This window comes from Macaca nemestrina, chromosome 11 (assembly GCF_043159975.1).
Source record: "Macaca nemestrina isolate mMacNem1 chromosome 11, mMacNem.hap1, whole genome shotgun sequence".
Taxonomy (NCBI): Eukaryota; Metazoa; Chordata; class Mammalia; order Primates; family Cercopithecidae; genus Macaca; species Macaca nemestrina.
This window is the reverse complement of record NC_092135.1, coordinates 48449693-48471465: the sequence shown is the minus strand read 5'-3', so window position 1 is coordinate 48471465 and position 21773 is coordinate 48449693. Positions and strand designations below refer to the sequence as shown.

The window sequence follows — 21773 nt, the reverse complement described above, 5'->3', positions numbered from 1 at the left end:
CTATAAATGGATGCCAAGCTAATGCTTCAAAATCAACAAGCCCAGACTTCTCCTTGCTCCCTGCTTTGATAAATGTTATCACTTAGCCACTCAAACTTAAAACCTAGTTACCTTTGTCTTGCTGTCTTCCATAAACACCCACATGAGTTGGACCACCAGATTTTGTGGACTTTACTCAATCCTTATATGCTCGCTTTTTATTGATCTTTCATTAGGATCCTAGTCAATCTTTTCACTTTTTGCTTGACCACTTTCTATATTCTCCCAACTAATCTTCATCCCTGCACATCTTTCTCTGAAAGTTCATTGACACTGACACTAGAGTTATTCTTCAAAATCACAGATCTTATCTTGTTTCTCATTTATCCAAAATGCTCTAATTTAACTCCCTTGCCTCCAGAATATCAATACAAATCCATAGTGGGCATTTTAGGCCCCATTTAGAGCCAGGCCAGACTAATTCAGCATGCACTGAAGGCTCTGACTTTCCCTCTATGCCTGTGCTCATGCCACACTATTTTGCTTAGAAAGGCCTTCCTTCCTACTCTGTCACACTCAGCCCAAATTCAACTTTGTCTTTCAATATCCCAATTCTCTCTGATATGGTTTGGCTCTGTGTCCCCACACAAATCTCATCATGAACTGTAGCTCCCATAATTCCCATGTGTTGTTGGAGGGACCCAGTGGAAGATAAGGAAATCATGGGGTGCTTTTACTCATACAGTTCTCATGGCAGTGAGTAAGTCTCACGAGATCTGATGGTTTAATAAGAGGTTTCCCTTTTCACTTGGCTCTCATTCTTTCTTGTCTGCCACCATGTAAGATGTGCCTTTCGCCTTCCACCATGATGGTGAGGCCTCCCCAGCCACATGGAACTGTGAGTCCACTGAGCCTCTTTTTCTCTGTAAATTACCCAGTCTCGGGTATGTCTTTATCAGCAGTATGAAGATAGACAAATACACTCTCCCAGTCAGAGTTTATTGCCCCTTCATCTATTTTCCTATTGCTTAATTGAAATAATATCAACATCTATTTTTGAGACAGAGTTTCTTTTTTTTTTTTTTTTTTTTCACTCTTGTTGCCCAGACTGGAGTGCAGTGCCATAATCTCGGCTCACTGCAAACTTCGCCTCCCGGGTTCAAGTGATTCTCCTGCCTCAGCCTCCCAAGTAGCTGGGATTATAGGCGCATGCTACCACACCCAGCTAATTTTGTAGTTTTAGTAGAGACAGAGTTTCTCCATGTTGGTCAGGCGGGTCTCAAACTCCTGACCTCAGGTCATCCACCCACCTTGGCTTCCCAAAGTGCTGGGATTACAGGCATAAGCCACCGCACCTGGCCCAACATCTATCTTTCTATGTTTGTTTAAGTTTTTTGAGCAGAGAGAACTTTTCATAATCATTTCTGTAATTATGCTACCCCAAGTAATTCAATACAAGTTGAAATTAACTTCCAAATATCTTACCTCTTAGATTAGAAATCTATCAATAGAACATTTATATTGAATAATCTTATATTTAAATCATATTATGTCACTAACGTTTTTACTTAGAGACCATGAATTGTAAGCACCATTTTAAAGACAGGAAAATAAAATACAAGGGAGATATTTGGCAGAGATCAGCCAATGAAATTGTGAAAGATTTTAGAGAAGAATTTGGTATTCTTCATCTTTAGTGCTATTTTTGAGACAGGCTAAGAGAGAAGCACTAGCCAAATGTTAATTTTAAATTAACTAAAATTAGAGAAAAAGGTAAAACTTATTTATTCACATTAGAAATATTTTAAGCACTCAATAGTCCCATATGGCTAGTGACTACTGGTATTGAATAGTGTTGGTGTAAACATTTTCATCATCACATAAAGTTTTTTCAACAGCATTGTTCTATTTCCCTTTTTTTCCTTTGTAGTATACACTTGATAATTCATTACCTATTAAGGTAAGATTCTACTCCTTTATTGGTGTTTTGTTCTTCATTTTTATTTGCTCCTGCATTGTGAAATCCAGTGTTTGGGGTGTGTCAGAATGAATAAATATATGATTTTCCAAATAGCTCTTGTAAACTGACTGACATTCTTCCATGCCTTTGGAATTTCTTTCAATCCAGCTTCTTCTCAGCTGAGGTCATGCAAAAATGACTCACTTGCATACGATACTTTCCTTGAGGAATTAAACCATAAACTGTATCCTTTTGTGTAAATCCCTTACACATTTCAGTTATGAATCTGTATATCTCTCACTTCATTTATTCTGGCTTAGTTATCAGCATAAGCCTGTAAAAGTCAAATTTTGCTAACAAATGGAAGTAATAGCAAAGAAAGCTAAGGACAATTTATTTCTCTTAGGAGAGGGGAAGCAGAGGTACAAACAACTTTTGTTCCACTACCCTTTTAACTTAAAACACACACACACACATACACACACACACACACAATCTTACTTGAAAATGAGGACATTAGAGTCTATAAAAGGGACAGAGGGTCAGAGTACAGTAGTGTGAAGATCTCTTGTCAGTCGTACATTATGAATACAGAATGGGCTGATATAGCCCATTCCTCAAGTCCTGGGTAGTCCAGCCTTCCATATCCCTGGCCCCATTCCTCATTCACCATTACTAGCTCTCCTTGCATTGTGTATTTCAGGAGAAGATTCCTAGAACCAATATTCATCATCTCTCTTTTCAGTGATGGACAACTCTCTGCTGTGCCAAATATACTAATTTTAACCACCCACTCCCAAACTCACACCTCCTTGTTCAACAAGCCAGTTAAGGGCGGTGAATGAATCTACGATGCTGAAGAGCCCCATGGGAATCTTCTCACTGGACACTGGCTAGAATGCAATTGCATTAGACTTTCACAATTGCTTTGTTTCAAAGCAAGGAAGGAGAAATCAAAGGCAATTCACCACCTTTCTATATCCAAGATGAAAACACAGCCCTCTTCTAAACTTCGGAAGTATAACTCAGTAGGTTAGTACTTCAGATTTAGCCTGAGGCAAAATTATGATTTTTCCAAAAGATTTTCTTTTTTTAGCATTCTTTTCCTTACACACAGGCCTTTGATCAAGCTACAGTTTTGAACTGATTGCAGCTTTTGAAGCCTCAGAAGATTTAAAGACCCACATTGTTAACAATGGTGTTTTAGGTGTGTGGGGAGTTGGGTACTCAGAGGAGTTAGGTAAGTGCAAAATCCTGAAATTTACACAAGGTTTGCAGCTGCCTCTTCCACTAGACATGAGTGTACCCTGCTATGGTGGGTCTCAAATGAAGAAAAATCTTAAAGATAAAAATAATTAATTTAGCTTTGAGATCAGAGTCTAACAGCTGTGGAAAGAATTTCGTATTTCCCTCCAGAAAGGAAAGAATTACAGTCTGCTCAGTTCCAACCAAGCCTTTCTATGACATATGGAACAACTAAGTTCTTTTTTTCCACAGAGAACAGCTTTCATTAATCAAGTTTCTCAACTTCTATAGAAGAAAGGCTGACATATAACTTAAACAAGTGGTTAAACCAAAAATATGGTGTAGTTTTTATTTGGTTAATCAATGATTTAATAGCTTAAGCTGAACTTTTAGGACTTCATTTATTTTCAGTTTTCTTTATCAACAGAATTAGATCTAATTGACTACACAAAATTGCTCATTAAAAAGATTGATCAACAAAAGGAAAAAAAAATGAGGGAAAGTCAATTAAAATGCCAGTATAAAGACAGAGCTATTGATACTGGGAAGCTCCAGGAAGCTTATACAACATGCAGAGATTTTTTTTTTTTTCTAAAGCTTCCTTTTAAAAGGTGGTATTGATCTTGTTTTGGACAAAAGCAAATATATTTTCCCCAGGATCACCCTATGTTTTCTGAAGTTATCAGATTTATTTCTTTAAATCTTCTTTCTTTGGTCTGTTAACATAGTCTATCTGGGTAACTCATAAACAATACACAAAACTGTGTCTCTCTACTGAGACCAGGCTAATGCTTCCCTATGTTAGCTTTATTCTCTTTGCTCTTCCTTGTTTGTGACTTTCCTCATCCTTTCGTATTTAGAGATTAATATAAAAAAGCAAAAATATTAAAAATATGGCAGAGGATTGAGGATGGGGAAGAATATCTAAATCTCAGCAAAAAGGTACATGGGCCATGCATTTTTATTATCCCCATGTCTTGCCAGTATTGCATAGTCAATTTAGGGTGTCATTTTTTCAAGCACAATTTTATCATACAAGACACTCTGTACCTCTGCAGAGCTTGGACACAGGGAAGGTGATCACACTATGGTGCTGAAGAAAACTATGTAGCAGGTGACTTTGCTCTGGATTCATATATTTGATACCCAAATTGACATCCTTGAAGCTCTGGGTATTTTCTGAACAGAACATACTAGAAGCTAAATGCCTACTGGGAAGTACCTTGACAACCAACTAAAGAATGGACATTGGGAGCATACAGTTTGGAGCATTAAGTGATTGAGAACAGCAGATAAGCATTCAGACTTGAGAGTCCATTTTCCTTTTAAGCTGCATAGACTCCAATAATGATAGATCAAGATTACCTTTTTACACTTTTGGCATCTGTCTTAATCTACAGGATATAAATGCCCCAGACAATGCATACTTAAAATTGACTTTATACAGAATTTGGAGAGGGAGAGTAGTGATTGTGCAACCAGATTACAGAGGCCAGCCACATTCCAGCAAATTCACATTTACTCAGCATCTGGGATAGTTTAAAGCTTACAGAAAATGGGAATGGATGTTGACAAAGGTAGAATAGTATATATTAAGTTCAAACATAATACAAACAAACCATATAACCAATGACATTTTCCGTGAAGAGAAGCTTTTAACGGGAATAGTGAGAGGCCAGGCCGCACAACCCTTTGGGTGTCTAGACATTTGGATGGAAGGAAACTAACCAAATTGTTCCAAATCCTTCTCTTTTGCACTGATTGAATCTGGCCGCAAGGACTCAGCCTGTGTCTAAAACAGAACAACTCAGTCTTCCTCTTCTTCTTCCTCTACTGTTTCATGTTTCAGAGTTGATAGTTTGGGTCAAGGAAGCTACAGACAGCATATGAGTCTATGTATAAAAACCAGAAACAGTTCAATGATCTTGAACCTTAGCTAAGTGTTTCCTTCATTTACAGGCACTCTGCCTTTCCTGAGTTATCAACCTTTAGGTCCTCAAACTAGACACATCTATAATGGACATGGCTGACCTCCACCAGGGAGGCCCTGCAGTCCTTAACACTGAGTACACTTGAAGGCAGGGGCTTCTCTCGACTCTTTTTTTTCTGAGACAGAGTCTCGCTCTATTGCCAGGTTGGAGCGCAGTGGTGTGATCTTGACTCACTGCAACCTCCGTCCCACCAGGTTTCAAGCGACTCTCCTGCCTCAGCCTCCCAAGTAGCTGGGACTACAGGCATGCACCACTATGCCCAGTTAATTTTTGTATTTTTAGAAGAGACGGGTTTCACCATCTCTTGGCCAGGATGGTTTCGATCTCTTGACCTCGCGATCCGCCCACCTCGACCTCCCAAAGTGCTGGAATTATAGGAGTGAGCCCCCACGTCCAGCCTCTCTTGACTCTTAAATGTTTGTTGACTTCTCCGTAGGATTCCAAAACTAACTTCAAGTTAAAAAAAAAAAAAAAAAAGATGCAGGATACCTTTAGCTTTTTTTCCTTCTTACCAGCTATTTGGACAGTTGCTGCTAATTGACTTGGTTGAAGATGTCCATTCTTGAGGTAGTTCATAGCCATGTTTCTAGGGTCATCTTTATCTAAGGGTCAAGGATTAAATTGGGATCTTGAGAAGGAAAGTGAGTATTGACATATACGCACACATTACAAAGGAAGCAAAAGAGCCTACTATCATTTGATTAAATAAAAATAGGCTGGGCACGGTGGCTCACGCCTGTAATCCCAGCACTTTGGGAGGCTGAGGTGGGCAGATCATGAGGTCAGGAGATGGAGACCATCCTGGTTAACATGGTGAAACCCCATCTCTACCAAAAAATACAAAAAATTAGCCGGGCATGGTGGCGGGCGCCTGTGGTACCAGCTGCTCGGGAGGCTGAGGCAGGAGAATGGCATGAACCCGGGAGGCGGAGCTTGCAGTGAGCCGAGATGGCGCCACTGCACTCCAGCCTGGGCGACAGAGCAAGACTCCATCTCAAAAAAAAAAAAAAAATAGATAAGATTTTAAAAGTGATGGTATTTTAAAATCTACCCACTACAAACAGGAATTGCAAGACTTTCAAGACGGTGTCTACTGAGTGGAGAGAAAGGTAAACATTTAAGAAGAGAAAAACTGCCACACTTAAGTCAGACTGTCTTATATCTGGATAGTTTTTTTCCTCTTTCAACAAGGGACTTTTTGTAAGAAAGTAGTTACTTCCTACATTTAACTCTGAAAGATAGGGATGTTCCCCAAACACGCAATTTACTGTAATCAAACATGGATGATGTTAAATTCTTCCAAATCACTGCTTGCATTAGTTAATTATGCCCAACTGAATGATGTCATCAGTGCAGATAGCCAGAGAAAAACCATTAAGACCAAATACTATTTAAAAGTCTATATTCACTGAAGCATCTGAATTCTTAACAGGGATGCTTGGCTAACCTCTGGAAGCACAAAGTAGTCCTCATCCTCCACCTGCAGAGTTAGCCTGCCTGGGACCAAAGCCTGGCTCCACCACCATAATACTGTGGAACTGTTTTTGTCAGGGTTCTCCAGAGAAACAGAAACAATAGGATTTAGAGAAAAAGAGAGAGTGCCAAAGAGATTTATGTTAAGATATTGGCTCACATGGTTGTGGAGGCTTGATGAGTCCAAAATCTGATTGAGAAGGATGCAGGCTGGCAACTCAGGAGAGAACTGCAGTTGGAGTTCATAGGCAGTTTGCTGGCAGAGTTCCCTCTTACTCTGGGGATGGCGGTCTTTTGTGCTATTGAGGCTTCCTTCCAATTGACTGGCTGAGGCTCACCCACATTATGGGAGCAATCAGTTTACTCAAAGTCCACCGATTTAAATATAAATCTCATCCAAAACACCCCCATGGAAACATCCAGAATGTTTGACCAAATATCTGGGCATTGTAGCCCAGCCAAGCTGGCATAGAAGATAAACCATCACAATGACCTTGGGCAGGCTACTTAACCTTCTTGTGCTTCACTGTGCTCGTCTATAAAGGGATATTGTTTAAAGTATGGGCACATACTTCATCGGATGATTGTGAGGATTAAACAGGTTCATTTCTAAGTGGAGTGCTTAGAACAGTGTATGGCTCATAGTAGGCACTTTATTGCAGAGCACTGGAACAGAAGGGAACTTTCAAGATATCAAGTACACTCTGAGATTCAGAGTGGTGAAACGACTTCCCCAAAATTGCAGAGTTAGTTGTTATTAGGGATGAGATTACAATTATAATGCCCCAAACACCAGTCCAACCACTATTGTACAAAGTTTTACTGCTGCTTCCCTTGGTGTGGGTAGACTCAACAACAGTGTATCAGATGAAATGTATTATCACTGGAATTTAGAATCCCTTCATTTTTGAGATGTTATTAAAATAAGTACTTGGTAATCATTATTGCAGAAATATATGCTTGATATTCCTATCTACAGATTGTTGAAAAAATACCTCTCTTGTCCACTGCCTGATTTATTGACACTGGGATTCCTTTATCCTTCTGCTGTTTCACATGAGACATTGTATTCCCTTGGGACAGACTGAACTAATACACCTGGTGCTTCCACAGAACCTACCCTCTAAAGTTCAGTGAGAGTCAAGGTACGACTAATTAAAAATACTTGCCTAGTTTGAGTTGTTGGGGTTTTTTTCTTTCTTTAAGGCTTAGATCTGCATTCCATCCCAGCCTGCTGAGAAGAGCTCTCTCTTGCAAAGCCGTTTCTTCCTTCCTATGCGAAATGTTACTCAATCTGAGATTCTAGATCAGTGTTTCTCAACGTGAGTTCTACCGAGATTATTTGGATTATAATTACCTGCAGAGTTTGATAAAAATATAAGTAATTGGTCAGCACTACAGAATCACCGAATTTGAATTTCTTGAGGGGAGATTTGGGAAAAGACACTTTTTATAAGGTCCTCGTGTTGATCCTTACGCCATAGGAGCTTGAGAATCACTGCCCTCGATTACCTTGATCTTGCTAATAAACACTGCTTCGTGGAATTTCAAAGCTTTAATAATGTCAATTAAAGTTTGTAGGTGGATCAATCTCCACTTAATTATGTTGCATTATACATTCCTTCTAGCTGAAAACAGTTTAGTTCTTCTGCATTAATGAAGTGTAGCTGTGCTTACACAGTATTTCCTGATTTGAACTGCAAGCCTGGTGATTATTGTTAGCTCTGCCTTATAGAAGCTCCAGGATAGGTATCACGTGTTTTAATGCTGACCGTTAACATTCATGGTTTATTACATTAAGTGCCAAATTTTTAATCACCGAGTGTAAAAGTTTCCATTTTCAAAGCACATTAAATCCCAATGATATTCTTGACTGAAGTCATTCACATCTTTAATAAACGGTTTAGTAAGTGTATTTGAAGGGCCAGTTGGTAACAGGTAGAAAGATACATGTGTAGGCCAGGCGCGGTGGCTCACGCCTGTAATCCCAGCACTTTGGGAGGCCTAGGCAGGCAGATCACGAGGTCAGGAGATCGAGACCATCCTGGCTAACACAGTGAAACCCCGTCTCTACTAAAAATACAAAAAAAAAAAAAAAAAAAAAAAGCCAAGTGTGGTGGCAGGCACCTGTAGTCCCAACTACTCAGGAGGCTGAGGCAGGAGAATGACGTGAGCCCTGGAGGCAGAGCTTGCAGTGAGCCCAGATGGCGCCACTGCATTCCAGCCTGGGTGACAGAGCGAGACTGTCTCAAAAAAAAAAGATACAGATACATGTGTAGATGTTGGTACTGATGATATAATGATATAAACTTACATTGAGGAAAGAAGTCTTTGCAACCTCAAGGTGAAAATACCCACTGGAATTGATTCTTGACTCCTGCCTGACCAATTATCATTGACAATACTAAGATCGAGAACAATGCAACATTCAGTGAGTGTTCACTACATTGAGGGACTTCTATGCATTATATTACTTAATCCTCCAACAACACAATAAATTATATAATTTTATTTATCTCCATTTTTCAAAGAGGACCTGGGGCTTGGAGAGGTCATGGCTCTTGCCCATAGTCAAACAGCCTGCCAGGAAAAGAGTGTGGATTTGAACACAGGTTTATTTTACCTCAAAGCCCTTGTTTTAACCTTGTCTTTCAGTAGACCAGCTTCCTGTTTCTGTTCTGTTCTGACGTTATTCATAAAGTGAGACAGCAGACAAAAAGAAAATGGGATTTGGCCTTTGAGAACAGTGTCAGCACATCTTGAACATGCTGCCACTCCAAAATTAGAACCATGCCATTTTCGTTTTACTGCAGAGGGCGCTGCCTGGGGCCCAGCTGAGCTGAGCTGAGGTTTGGAATAGCTCAATTACTAGTTAAATATGGACTCTGTGCAAGTCATTTATTTCTGTGGACTCCACTGATCATATGTAAATCAAAGGGGCTAAAATCACGTGCCTTCAAGCTTCTGGTATTTTACAAATACCGTGATTTTTGTATATTTTCACAGAACTTTAGAACCAGCAGGGATGATCTGGTTAGGAATCATTTGGCTATAAGGAAAAGAGATTCACCCAAGCTTGCTTAGGTAAAGGAAGTTTATGGTAAGGAAAACGGCTTATCTCATAGAAACCAAGTTAAGGGATATAGCCAGGCTTCACAGGAAAGAAAAGCCATCATTTGTCTTCTGTTTTCCTTTTTTCTATAAGGGGCTAAGGGATGTTCATTTCTGTGTGTTGTTATTTTGTTTCTCTCCAACTCTGAAGGTTGGTTTTCTTTCCTCATCTGCTCATGGCCAGTCAGAGCTGCCCAACTGGCAGCACTCAACACTGCTTCACTTCAGTCTCTGGGAATGAATTCCAAATTTTAAGACAAGAGAATCTAACTGGCTGAGTATGGGTTCCATGCTTAACATTAATTATCAAGCCAAAGAGATGGGATGGGATTGTTTGGTATTTGGTACTGTTCTTTCAAGAAATGATTTTAGTAATTTATGCAGAGATTATACAACCTTTGTGAGAAATTGAGAATGAATGTCTAATGGATAGGATAGACATGGTTTGCACTAGGAAAAGCAACAGCGTTTTTTTACTCTCTCTTATCCTATTTCTGTATCTTTGATCCTATTTTATTCTCATTCTTTCTCAGTGCCTTCATCTTATCTTTCATCCTGGTCTTTTCTGATCTCCCCGGTTCCTTTCCTTCCTCTACTCATGAAATTTCTCATTTCTTTGAGGTGCTGCAGTTAGGTCTTTGCGGTAGTAGCAAAACGAATCAGATGAAGTAATTTCTGCCTCGAGTTAAAATAAATACATGTTCATTTTTCACTGAGTGATTATTATGTGCCAAATCTAGTGCTAAGCCGTTCACATATACTATTGTATTTATTCCTCACTGTAAACTCACAAAATAAACATTAACTTATTTTTCCATTTGAGAAACTCAAGGTTCTGTGAAGTTGAGTAGTTTGTACAAGCTCACACAGCTAGTAAATGAAACTGTGGGATTTAAATTCAGCCTCCAGAGCCTGAACCACTGTATGCTATGGCTGCTATCATCATGATATGTTATCCAAGCACGTGAAGCAGCGGGGTTATCCTGACTCACAAGAGTCAAGTGTTACATTTGCATGAATTTTGAGAGCTGATTATTAAACATGACCATTATGAAAATTTAAATTATACAAACTTACAATGAAATTACATTTATTTTTAAAAAATAATACTTAAAGCACATCACTAATTATGTTACTATATGTGACCACTATATATGCATTTGAGTTTATTTCTATCACATCTGTATGATAGAAATACTGCACCTCTCCCAAAATCTAGAGTATTTACACCACAGAAATTGACAACTGCCCATCTAAATGCAATTAAAAATTTTTTTTAAATGAGTAAGTAGACAGCCATAGAGGCGAACGAAGTCCATCTAAAGGCTAAATAGGACTGTGAGTCACCAGTTTGACCTCTGGTTTTTTTGTTTTGTTGTGTTTTGTTTTGTTTTTTGAGACGAAATTTCGCTCTGTCACCCAGGCTGGAGTGCAGTGGCACGATCTTGGCTCACTGCAACCTCCGCCTCCCAAGTTCAAGCGATTCTCCTGCCTTAGCCTCCCAAGTAGCTGGGACTACAGGCATGTACCACCATACCTGGCTAATTTTTTGTATTTTTAGTAGAGATAGGGTTTCACTGTGTTAGCCAGGATGGTCTTGATCTCCTGACCTCGTGATCCACCTGCCTCGGCCTCCCAAAATGCTGGGATTACAGGCGTGAGCCACTGTGCCTGGCCCTTGACCTCTGTTTTAAAGAAACACATCTACAATGAATGAATCTCAAGCACTCATGCCAGAGCACTCTTTTAAGTGTGGGCATCAGACACAACTACACATCTGGTCAATCATGACTGCCTCAGGAACCACTCGTTGTCCAGACAAAAAAAAAAAAGGAGTTAAGTTAGTGCTAGCCAAAGGTTGTCTGTTGCCTAAGCTGAGGACTTTTTGAGGCCTGGCTAAGGTTTCCTGTCCTGCACAGCCAGGTATTTGCATTGGCAGATGTGGCATCACCACAGTCTCTGCAAAGAGCTGGCTGGACTTCTTGACTAAAGCAGCAGTGAGCAAGAAAGAGCTGACCCAGAGATTACATTTTTGCTAACCCACAGCAGTGTACTTTTTATGCAGACTGCCTTTGCATCTGTTTTAGACTTTATTTATTCATTAGTTCTTCTTTCTAGGTCAATGAGAAGCCAAAGAGAAGAGGGTCTTGCAGCTGGAGGAGATAAATATGTGATGGGGTGTGTGGGTGGTCATTTAATGTTTCTTTCTGGGCTGAAATGATGTCGGTTTCTTATGTTGTCTGTGGAAGTAGCAATTATCCTTTTCTCTTTGACTGGAGTAGTTATTTTTGGTAAAAGCTATTAAGTCTTTTGAGTAAGAACATTTTGGGTACCCTGTGGTTGGTTGTCTATGTTTAGATCACTTGATCTGTGACCTTGGACAAATCTCCCAGCCTTTCCATTTCTCTCTTGTTAAGTTGAAAATGATAGAGTGACTTGTCAATAACTAGACAATTTAAAAAAGGTTTTAAAGAATTGTTTAACTTCTAGAATATTTCAATTCAATTATGATTTAATATTATTTCAATTTTTAATGCCTAGAATGTTATTTTAAGTCACATTTTAGCGAGAAAAAAATCTTATTTATTTATTTACTTAAACAGTTACCCCAGTTGCCACTAATTCATTTTGTGCTTTGGATACCATATCATATCCATAATTGTATATGGTATATTGTTTCCAGTTGTGAACCTTCGGAGTGTTTCTCTTCTGGGTAGCTCTAAAAAGCCTCTTCACTTCTACCTTGCTATTTGAGTGTAAGGAGCAAAGAAAATTTAATGAATACTGTACATATAAATACATATATATTCTGTAAAATATCGCTGTGCTTTGCTATGAGGAAGACCCTGCTTTGCTATGAGGATGACCCTAAAGGAATTGTAAACAATGTTCCTGGAGCCAACTGTAGCAGTTTAGATGAGAAAGATAATTATCGCCCGAAAAGCAGTGTATAATCAAAGTCGAGTAATGATATAGATTACAAATATAAATGAGAATAATCTCTCTTCACTATCCACTTAACCAGTACTCTGGAAGACATTCAGCTCTTCATTCACCCCATCAAACACGCTGACCTTTGTCATAGCATACTGTCTGCTCAGAGCTAGCATGCACCCCTCTGCTAGGGCCACTTGAACAGTGTGCAGCCCAAGTGTGTTCATTCCAAACTGCCAGTGGCACTTGTTATTAAAATCATGTAACATAAATCAATGAAATATCGTACAGAAAGTGAGGTATGAGATTTTTTGTATGAAAACTAAATTGATTGCATTATGAAGACTTTTATATATGAATGGCTAAAAACAATTACTAATGAATATTGCAAGAAAACTTTTTTAAAATTTGGGGCAGAAATCAGAAAAGTGTATAGGAAGACTTCACACTCACAATACTTGGAAGGTTCTTGCTCTATTTTAAATAAACCAAGACTGGGAATCATGGAGGATGCATTATGGATGAATTGTATGCAAGAAAGATACTGTAGGATTGTTATTAGCAGACTCTTAATCGCAGGAAAATATCCCCTGAATCAAAAGCTTAATGAAATAACACATGTGTAGTTTTAAACATTTTAAATCAGAGTATTTATAAAGCATATGTATCATTGTTAGGATTCCTTCTCTGATCATTTTTTTTCTCTTTTTTTTTTTTTTTTTTTTTTGCTGCTGTTGTAGTTGATTGGCAAATCAACTACTAGTCTTGCTTTCATCAAATTAGAGAACTTCTACTATATTGAGGATTTGAGAAAAGATGAAATCAGTTTTGTTTAATAGTTGGGAATTTGACTGTAAAATGATTGGTGTGATTTTCTCACCACAGAAGAACAAAGCAACTTTTTTTTTTTTTTTTTTTTTTTTTGAGATAGAATCTCACTCTTGTTGCCCAGGCTGGAGTACAGTGTCATGATCTCAGCTCATTGCAACCTCTGCCTCACAGGTTCAAGTGATTGTCCTGCTTCAGACTCCCGAGTAGCTGGGATTACGGGCGCATGCCACCACACCTGGCTAATTTTTGTATTTTTAGTAGAGATGGGGTTTCACCATGTTGGCCAGACTGGTCTTGAATTCCTGACCTCAGGTGATCCACCTGCCTTGGCCTCCCAAAGTGCTGGGATTACAGGCGTGAGCCACCAAGCCCGGCCCAAAGCAACCTTCTTAATTAAGAATAAACACACAAGTGGCAAGACAATGCAAACTTCAGAGCAGGAGAGGTAAAAATCCATGCATAAGAGTAAAGAAAAGGCCCAGAAGAAGCTTTTGGAAAGATCTGGGAAGAGCTTAGGGACCTGATTATAAGTAGTAGGCAGTATTGAGCCATTGACTAATTTTGATCAGAACAGTGAAATTATGAAAGCAATACTTTGAGGGAATTCTTCTGATAACAGTGTGCAGAATGAGATGAATCTTTAATGGCAAATATGTGTTTGAGGATTGTGCAAACTCAGATTACTGGTAATGCTGATCTGGAGCACTGTGATGAGAAGTATGAGGCTGAGGCTATTATCTGTAAAACGTGCTGTTTTCTACTAGTGATGCCTGACATGAGCAAGGGAAAGGAGGTTGCAGCACATCTATGCCTGATATTTGTAGGCCTCTGATCAGATTAAGGGTAAAGATAGTAGAAGCGTTTATGCCACCACAATAGCACGAGAGATTATAGAAGAAGGTATAAATTTTTTTTTCCAAATACATACTAATTTGGTTCCATGGATAAAATTATGTCATAAGTAGAATTTTTAATTTGTGTTTTGGAATCAAGCAAGATTAAGCTTTTCCTTATTATTCACATAAGGGGTTCATTAGAATATAATCATAAAGAGCAGCACGGGATTTCGAGTAAGATAGAATTTTGCTCAAAATCCAGACCTGCCATTGGCTAGTTAAGTAATTTGAGACAAATTTTCTGAACTCTTTAAAAATTTATTAAGTTGCTGTAAAATGGGAACTAAGTTACCTAGCTCATAAGGATCCAACATACTAAGTTTATTGGGTAGTATTAAAGGCAGTTAGCATACTGCCTATCACAAGCATGGTCAATGAAATTCTGCTTAAAAATATTTTACTATTTTTTTTTTCATTAAGCCTTAAAAATAAAAATCCATAAGATTATTATTCTAATAGTTGGAATTTTCTAGCTTCTGAGACCCCAAGTGAAACTGAACTAACTCTAGATAGAAAAATAAGCTAAAATATATTTTTCCAGGTTTTTGGAAAAGAGACACCAACAATTCTTTTTCCACAAGAAACTAGATATTATGAAATTCCTCCTCTGTCTGAGCCACTGTTTGCCTGCTATTTAAAGGCTTTATAAATGAGGGATCATCATGACTTTGAAGCCATGGTCTGAACTGCAGGATGTTGGTATACTCATATACAGACATTTCAATACTTTTTTTTCTCCTACTTCTATCCCGTGGGCAGTGATTTCTTGGCAATTCACATGCAAACACTGGGCATCCATTCACAGAATTTCTCAGTTTGTTTAGGAGAAGTTGTGATGTTCATTTGCAATAGGGTTTTGGCAAACTCCTGTCAGAATGTCTTTATAAAAAAGGACAGAGTACTTAATTTGGCATGGCTCTTTCATGTGTAGGTTTGTATTTCCTCTCTTCTAGTTTCCTTAAAAATATGTAGAAACACACACATACCCATTCATTAAGCACTTTGAAGCAGCAGTTTGTAATATTTCCAAACAAAACATTACTTTACCAACGTGGTTGAGTGTCTCAAGCATCTCTTTTCTGTTGAATTCTACCAACTGACAGTTGAGACAAAAAAGGAAGCCAAAAATGTAGGTTCTGGCTAGTTGTATAGCGTGTTGCTTGTGGTAAAGGAAGATTTGAACCAATTCTAATCCAAGAGAAATATCATGAGTCATCATATTGTTCAGGGTGTGAATATCCTAGAACTGATCTATTTGCAAAGCCTACTTCTTCCCTATGAACTTTTCTTTTGAAGCAAATGGTAAGCTTTTTTATAATGTAAAAATGATATAGCTTTTTTTTTTCTTTTTGAAACCATTGGTAAGCTTTTGTTTCTAATGTAAAAGTGATAAAGCTGTGATATATTAAACATATTATTTATAACAATGGCTTGAATTATTATAATAATTACCTCTATCATTGTTAATCATTCAAACCCAGCTAATTCTAAGTCTTCAAGTGCTCAAAAAACAACATTAAAAAGTCTGACATTTGAAAAGTATGGAATTAAACATCATGAAACTGGCTTTAAAAAGGTGTCCATTCATGGCATGAAAATGTGAAGAACTTTCTTTCTTTACAATGTGAGTTCAAGGAAATGCCTAAGAGTGAATGTTCCATCCTAAATGCTCTGCCCCCAGCTTTTCGAAGGACACAGAATTTGCACCCAGCAAAGATGTCCTGTCAAAATGATTTAAAAGAAGAAAAAGAAAGTTGCTAGAGGGGAACTGGTACTGCAGATCAAAAAACAATTTTAAGCGGTCTATTCTGGTGGTCTGTGTTGAGACATATAACAGCCCAGGCTGCTGTTTTTCCAAGAGGTTAAATTTCAAAAAGAGGAAACAACAGCAAACAGGCTGCCAATTTACTCAACGATGTCACAACTGGCTGGAGCTCTGTTCAAAGTAAAACCGCTGATTTACAAATTCCTGGATTTACTCTTAAATATTAACACTTCTTAGGAAACTTTAGAGCTTACATGTCCCATTTATGACTCCCAGGCAGACACAGCCCTCTCCACAAACACATGGTCCTCATGACAACTCTTCGCCACGTATTTCAGCCCCACTAAGGGAAGCCACTGTCAACTCAACCTGTGATGCCAAGAAGCAGCCCAGGTACCAAGGGACACAGACTGGAGTTAACACCATTTGCGTTTCTGTATGGTGTAGTTTGGAGGAGGATGTTTACAGCACAATTCCAAAATAATATGCTGTAGCAGACAGAAGTTTCCCTTCTATCAGACACAAAGAACTAGTTAGGGAAGGCAAGCTGGCTAGACCACGGTTCAGTTTTTCTCGTCTCCTTTCTCCAAGTGGAAAATCTGCTGGCTGGCAGTGGAAACAATAGGGAAACCACCTCAGAATGTTCGAGAAGAGGATGGGGGAGGAGTTGCAGCTCAGGAATACTTCAAAGAAGATGTGTGGGGAGAGGAAGACAGCACACATAAACAGGGAGAAGTAAGTGTTACATAGCCAGTAACTCTAAAAATTAAGAGAGGTGTAAGAGCATTTAAACATTCTATATCCCAAGTAGTGCTTCCCTCCAGAAAGCAGAAATTTCTCCAGGTTATTCAGCTGGAAGAAGGGTCCAGGATCCAGTCACAGAATAAATTTAAAGTAGGTCTGGTAAAGGTTGCAGGACTGCATATATAAATATACCAAATGTATTTTTTAAGAAGAGAAACAATGTACACTCCTTTTAAGAAGGGAAATGCATACTCCTTTAACTAGAAAAGGACTCAAGTTGTCATTCAAAAAAATATGTGTGCAAACAACTAGAAAAACATAAGACACTCCACTAAAAGTTGCATGACTATAAATTGTACTGTATGCATTCATTTTTATATATTTTTGTGTGTGTTATTTCATCTGTATCTATTATCTGTCTATATCTATCTATCTACCTCTCTATCTTCATTATCATCATCTGTCTCCCTATTAGTTTACCTAGTTATCTTTGGAAAAGGAACAGCTGTAAGAAAAACTTATTAGGGGAAATAATAGTGTTAATCATAACTACATCCGAAGTTTCTATGACATCACGAGGTGTTTTTAAATAAATCTGTTATTCATCAGCTTGGCGCCGTGGCTCACACCTGTAATCCCAGCACTTTGGGAGGCCGAGGCAGGTAGATCACGAGGTCAGGAGATTAAGACCATCCTCGTTAACACGGTGAAACCCCATCTCTACTAAAAATACACACACAAAAAAATTAGCCAGGCGTGGTGACAGGCATCTGTAGTCCCAGCTACTCAGGAGGCTGAGGCAGGAGAATGGTGAGAACCCAGGAAGCAGAACTTGCAGTGAGCTGAGATTGTGCCACTGCACTCCAGCCTGGGCGACAGAGCGACTCTGTCTCAATAAATAAATAAATAAATAAATAAATAAATAAATAAATAAATCTGTTATTCATCTAGAAATGAAAACACACACGGTAATAGAGCACACCTTAAACACCTTATTGCTAACTGAGTATGTTTATCTTCTGCAAGTACACAAGTAGTAGCTAAAATTTATTGAGTGGTTCTCACCTGCCAGCCTCTGTGCAAGGCACTTCACATATATCACGTATTTGATCCTTATAAGAATGTTAATGAGATACAGCCCATTATTTTCATCATTTTCAGTTGATGAGACTGAGGCTTAGAGAAACCAGTTGGCGAAGGCCCACTAAGTATAGTCATATTTCAGGGGATAAATGATTTGACTCTAGATTTATCCAAATTTGTTCAATAATTAGTAATGTTGTAAATGGATCCTTGTAGTTTCTAAGAAAGAGATCTTAAATGATTTGGAGGGGAAAAAAATGCATGAAAAAGTCTAGTGGGCTGAAGAGTTAATGGGCTTTGGAAGCAGATGGCCTGGGTTTGTGTTCTGGCTGTACCATGTTTTAGCTGCATGATCTTAGGCAACTTATTGATATATTGGAAAGTGAGATTATCTTTCATTGTTTAATCTTGTCAAATGAATGTGTAACTTTAGCACTGACTTTACTGAATCCCTTTAGTTCTTTATGTAGGTGATGGTCGTAATTAATTTTATAACTATATTTCTTATCCAGAAATAAATAGAGCTAGCAATTCTTTTTTTTTTTTTTTTTTTTGGATCTTTCATAACAAGCAGGTAATGTTTTTCAAGTACTATTTTCAAGTTGTCATATCAGGATGACAATGAAAAGTACCCAGCAGAAAGACTTACTTGGGTTATTGTCCATAGCTAGATATAATTCATTATTGTTTTTAGGTTACAATAAGGGAAACTCAGAGTTTCAAGAAAATATCTTATGAAAGATGGTTTAAATTTTAAATAATATTTACCAGGAATAATAAAAGCCTAATAACCCTGTAACTAAGCTTTGGGTTACTTCTTATATGATTCACTTTAATCAAATGTGTAACCTCATGTATCATTTTTTTAAAGAACTTCCAATCCCAGCACTTTGGGAGGCTGAGGCGGGGGGATCACAAGGTCAAGAGATCTAGAGCATCCTGGCCAACACGTTGAAACTCCGTCTCTTCTAAAAATACAAAAATTAGCTGGTAGTGGTGGCATGCACCTGTAGTCTCAGTTATTCGGGAGGCTAAAGCAGGAGAATCACTTGAACCTGGGAGGCAGAGATTGCAGTGAGCCAAGATTGTGCCACTGCACTCCAGTCTGGCAACAGAGCGAGACTCCATCTTGAAAAAAAAAAAGGAATTTCCACTCTCATTTTGTTAGTTCCACAAGAACACTCAGAAAATGTTACTAAAAATACGTCTTTATACTGAAAAGATTAATTTCAGATATCTTTTTATTTACCACAGCTTAAGAGCATGAACCTTACCAACATGTAAAAATGTGTCATGTTAGTCTTTTCAACATCAGCAACCGTGTTAAAAGATGGAGCACTGGAAGCTGCATTTTAAACAAATGTCCCAAGTAATGCATACTGAAAATGTAATCCTGATGCCTTAGGTGGTGGAATTATTGTTGTTTGGAGAATGCACCTGTAAATTTCTTTTGCAGTCTTCTCCCCTCACTTTCCGTGCTTAAGAAGTCTAAGTCCCACTGCCCCTGCTAATTGTCCCTGGTTAATTAGAATAGAGAATAACCCCTGAACCAGCACGGGCCCATAAGCCGCACTGGTGAATTGTCATTCAGACCCAAATTGCCATTCAGTCTCCCTGAGCATTGAGAAACAACAGAAAGCAAGTATGTTCTTTGATTAAAGATTAATTTTCTAGCCCCAGAGTTGGAACTAAAATATGTAGATAAGATAGTGGCAAGAGACAGACAAATGCCTAGGGAGATAAGGGAGGGTCCCTGGAGAACCTCTGACCTACCCAGGTCAGTGTGCACCAGGGTTTTGCCTAAACATGCCCATGGTGGAAAAATTTCATCCTTTAACACACGCAGTGTACAGTGGCTCAGACGAAGGGCCTGCAGGCACATTGGAAAGACAGGGTAGAGCCACCAAAAATTTGCTCCTTATGCAGGGGAAGAGCCTGGCTTCTTCAGCTTGTGTGTGGTAGCCTGGTATTCAATTTGTGAGGTGGAAACCTCTCTTTGCTGACAGCTTTCCTTTTGCTTAATAAATTCCACCCTCCTCACCTGTCAATGTGTCCACGTGCCTAATTTTTTCTGGTTGTGAGACAAGAACCCGGATTTAGCTGAACTAAGGAGCAAAAAATCCTGCATCAGATCTATAGATAGATAGACATAGATCCAGATATAGATACAGATACAGGTGTAGACTCAGATGTAGATACAAATACAGATAAAGGTATTTTTACAGAGTACACATCTATGTAGTATGAGTAAAACAAAAAGTTAACACCACTCCCCATGCCCCTAAACCAAGTGTGTAAAAACAGGAGACTAGCATAAGAGAAATAAAATCTTTTGGCTTCTTATTTCCCAGGCAGATTATAGTGTATGCCAAAAATGGATGTAATATTTAGACTCAATTTAGATTGCCTGTCTTACATTTAAGGCAGATGGGTTTCAACTACTGCAGCAGATAGTTGGTAACCTAAGGCAGAAAGCTTTGTTACAAGGTGGCAGATGGAAGGACAGAGGTACAAACTCCCAAAAATGACTCTCTCAGAGTCTCTTAAAATACTCCAGAACAGGGATGATCATGTTTGGCCCATTTGCCAAGAAAAACTGAGAACAGATTCCATAAAGAAAAGATTAAACCGACATGAGTAGAGAAATGTATCCTGCCCTTGGTTTGTATGAGATACCACTGATTCCTCCTAATAAATCCCTTACCTTTGATTTTTCTTGACATCACATGTGTAGTTTTCTGTTCTTTGTAATGAAATAATTCCTAACCAAGATAGCCACAATAGGCAAACAATTAGAACTCCTAACCAAGATAGCCACAATAGGCAAACAATTAGAACTATTAGAGCATGAATTTACAGGATACCTTGGCTATTTGTTTCATTGATGCCTGAAATTCTGTATTAGGGTTTTATTTTTTTCATGTCATTTTAAATTTCATGTCATTCTTTTGGTTTCCACTCATTCAAATATAAATATCTCTGAGAATAAAAATTACTCCTGAGTCCATACATTGTGTATACCCTCAGAATTATTACATCAGAAATTTTTCTTGTGAACACTTTTTGGTAGGGGAAAAAAGCATCTGGTGTGGTAGGAGGGGTGGAAGTGATGCTACTGTCCTTGCTGCCAACTTCCTCTACAGTGACTGCCCCTGCCACCATGGTCTTCCTAAAGGTGGGGGTCTTCCTTCCTAAAGGATGATTTGGAGAGCCCCTTGTTACTGTGTTCTACCTGGCAGGATCTGAGTTAGGCATTTCAGATGTATTAAGGCAGGAATTTCTCACAATTACCCTATGATGTTGGCATTATTATTAATGTTCTACAGATGAAGACTTAGAGACTTAGAGGATCAGAATGGTAAAGAAACTAGCTCAGAAAGAGCTGAATTGGAACCCAGGTCTGTCTGCCTGACTCAGAGTCTGTGGTTTTTTGTTTTGTTTTGTTTTTTGTTTGTTTGTTTTTTTGAGATGGAGTCTCGCCCTGTCACCCAGGGTGCAAGATCGCAGTGGTGCGATCTTGGCTTACTACAACCTTCACCTCCCAGGTTCAAACGATTCTCCTGCCTCAGCATCCCGGGTAGCTGGGATTACAGGCATGCACCACCACGCCAGGCTAATTTTTGTATTTTTAGTAGAGACGGGGTTTCACCATGTTGGTCAGGCTGGTTTCCAACCTCTGACCTTGTGATCCATGCGCCTCGGCCTCCCAAAGTGCTAGGATTACAGGCATGAGCCACCACGCCCAGCCAAAGTTTGTGTTT

General features: G+C 38.7%; 1 long non-coding RNA gene across 1 annotated transcript; it reads left to right on the top strand.

Moving 5' to 3' along the window:
- Nucleotides 1-818: 818 nt before the first annotated feature.
- LOC105492677 (uncharacterized) lies at nt 819-20052 on the top strand. Its single transcript, XR_011609553.1, has 6 exons — nt 819-877; nt 1910-1939; nt 2108-2183; nt 2619-3179; nt 15902-16920; nt 19267-20052. It is a non-coding gene; the product is annotated as an uncharacterized lncRNA (long non-coding RNA).
- Nucleotides 20053-21773: the final 1721 nt, after the last annotated feature.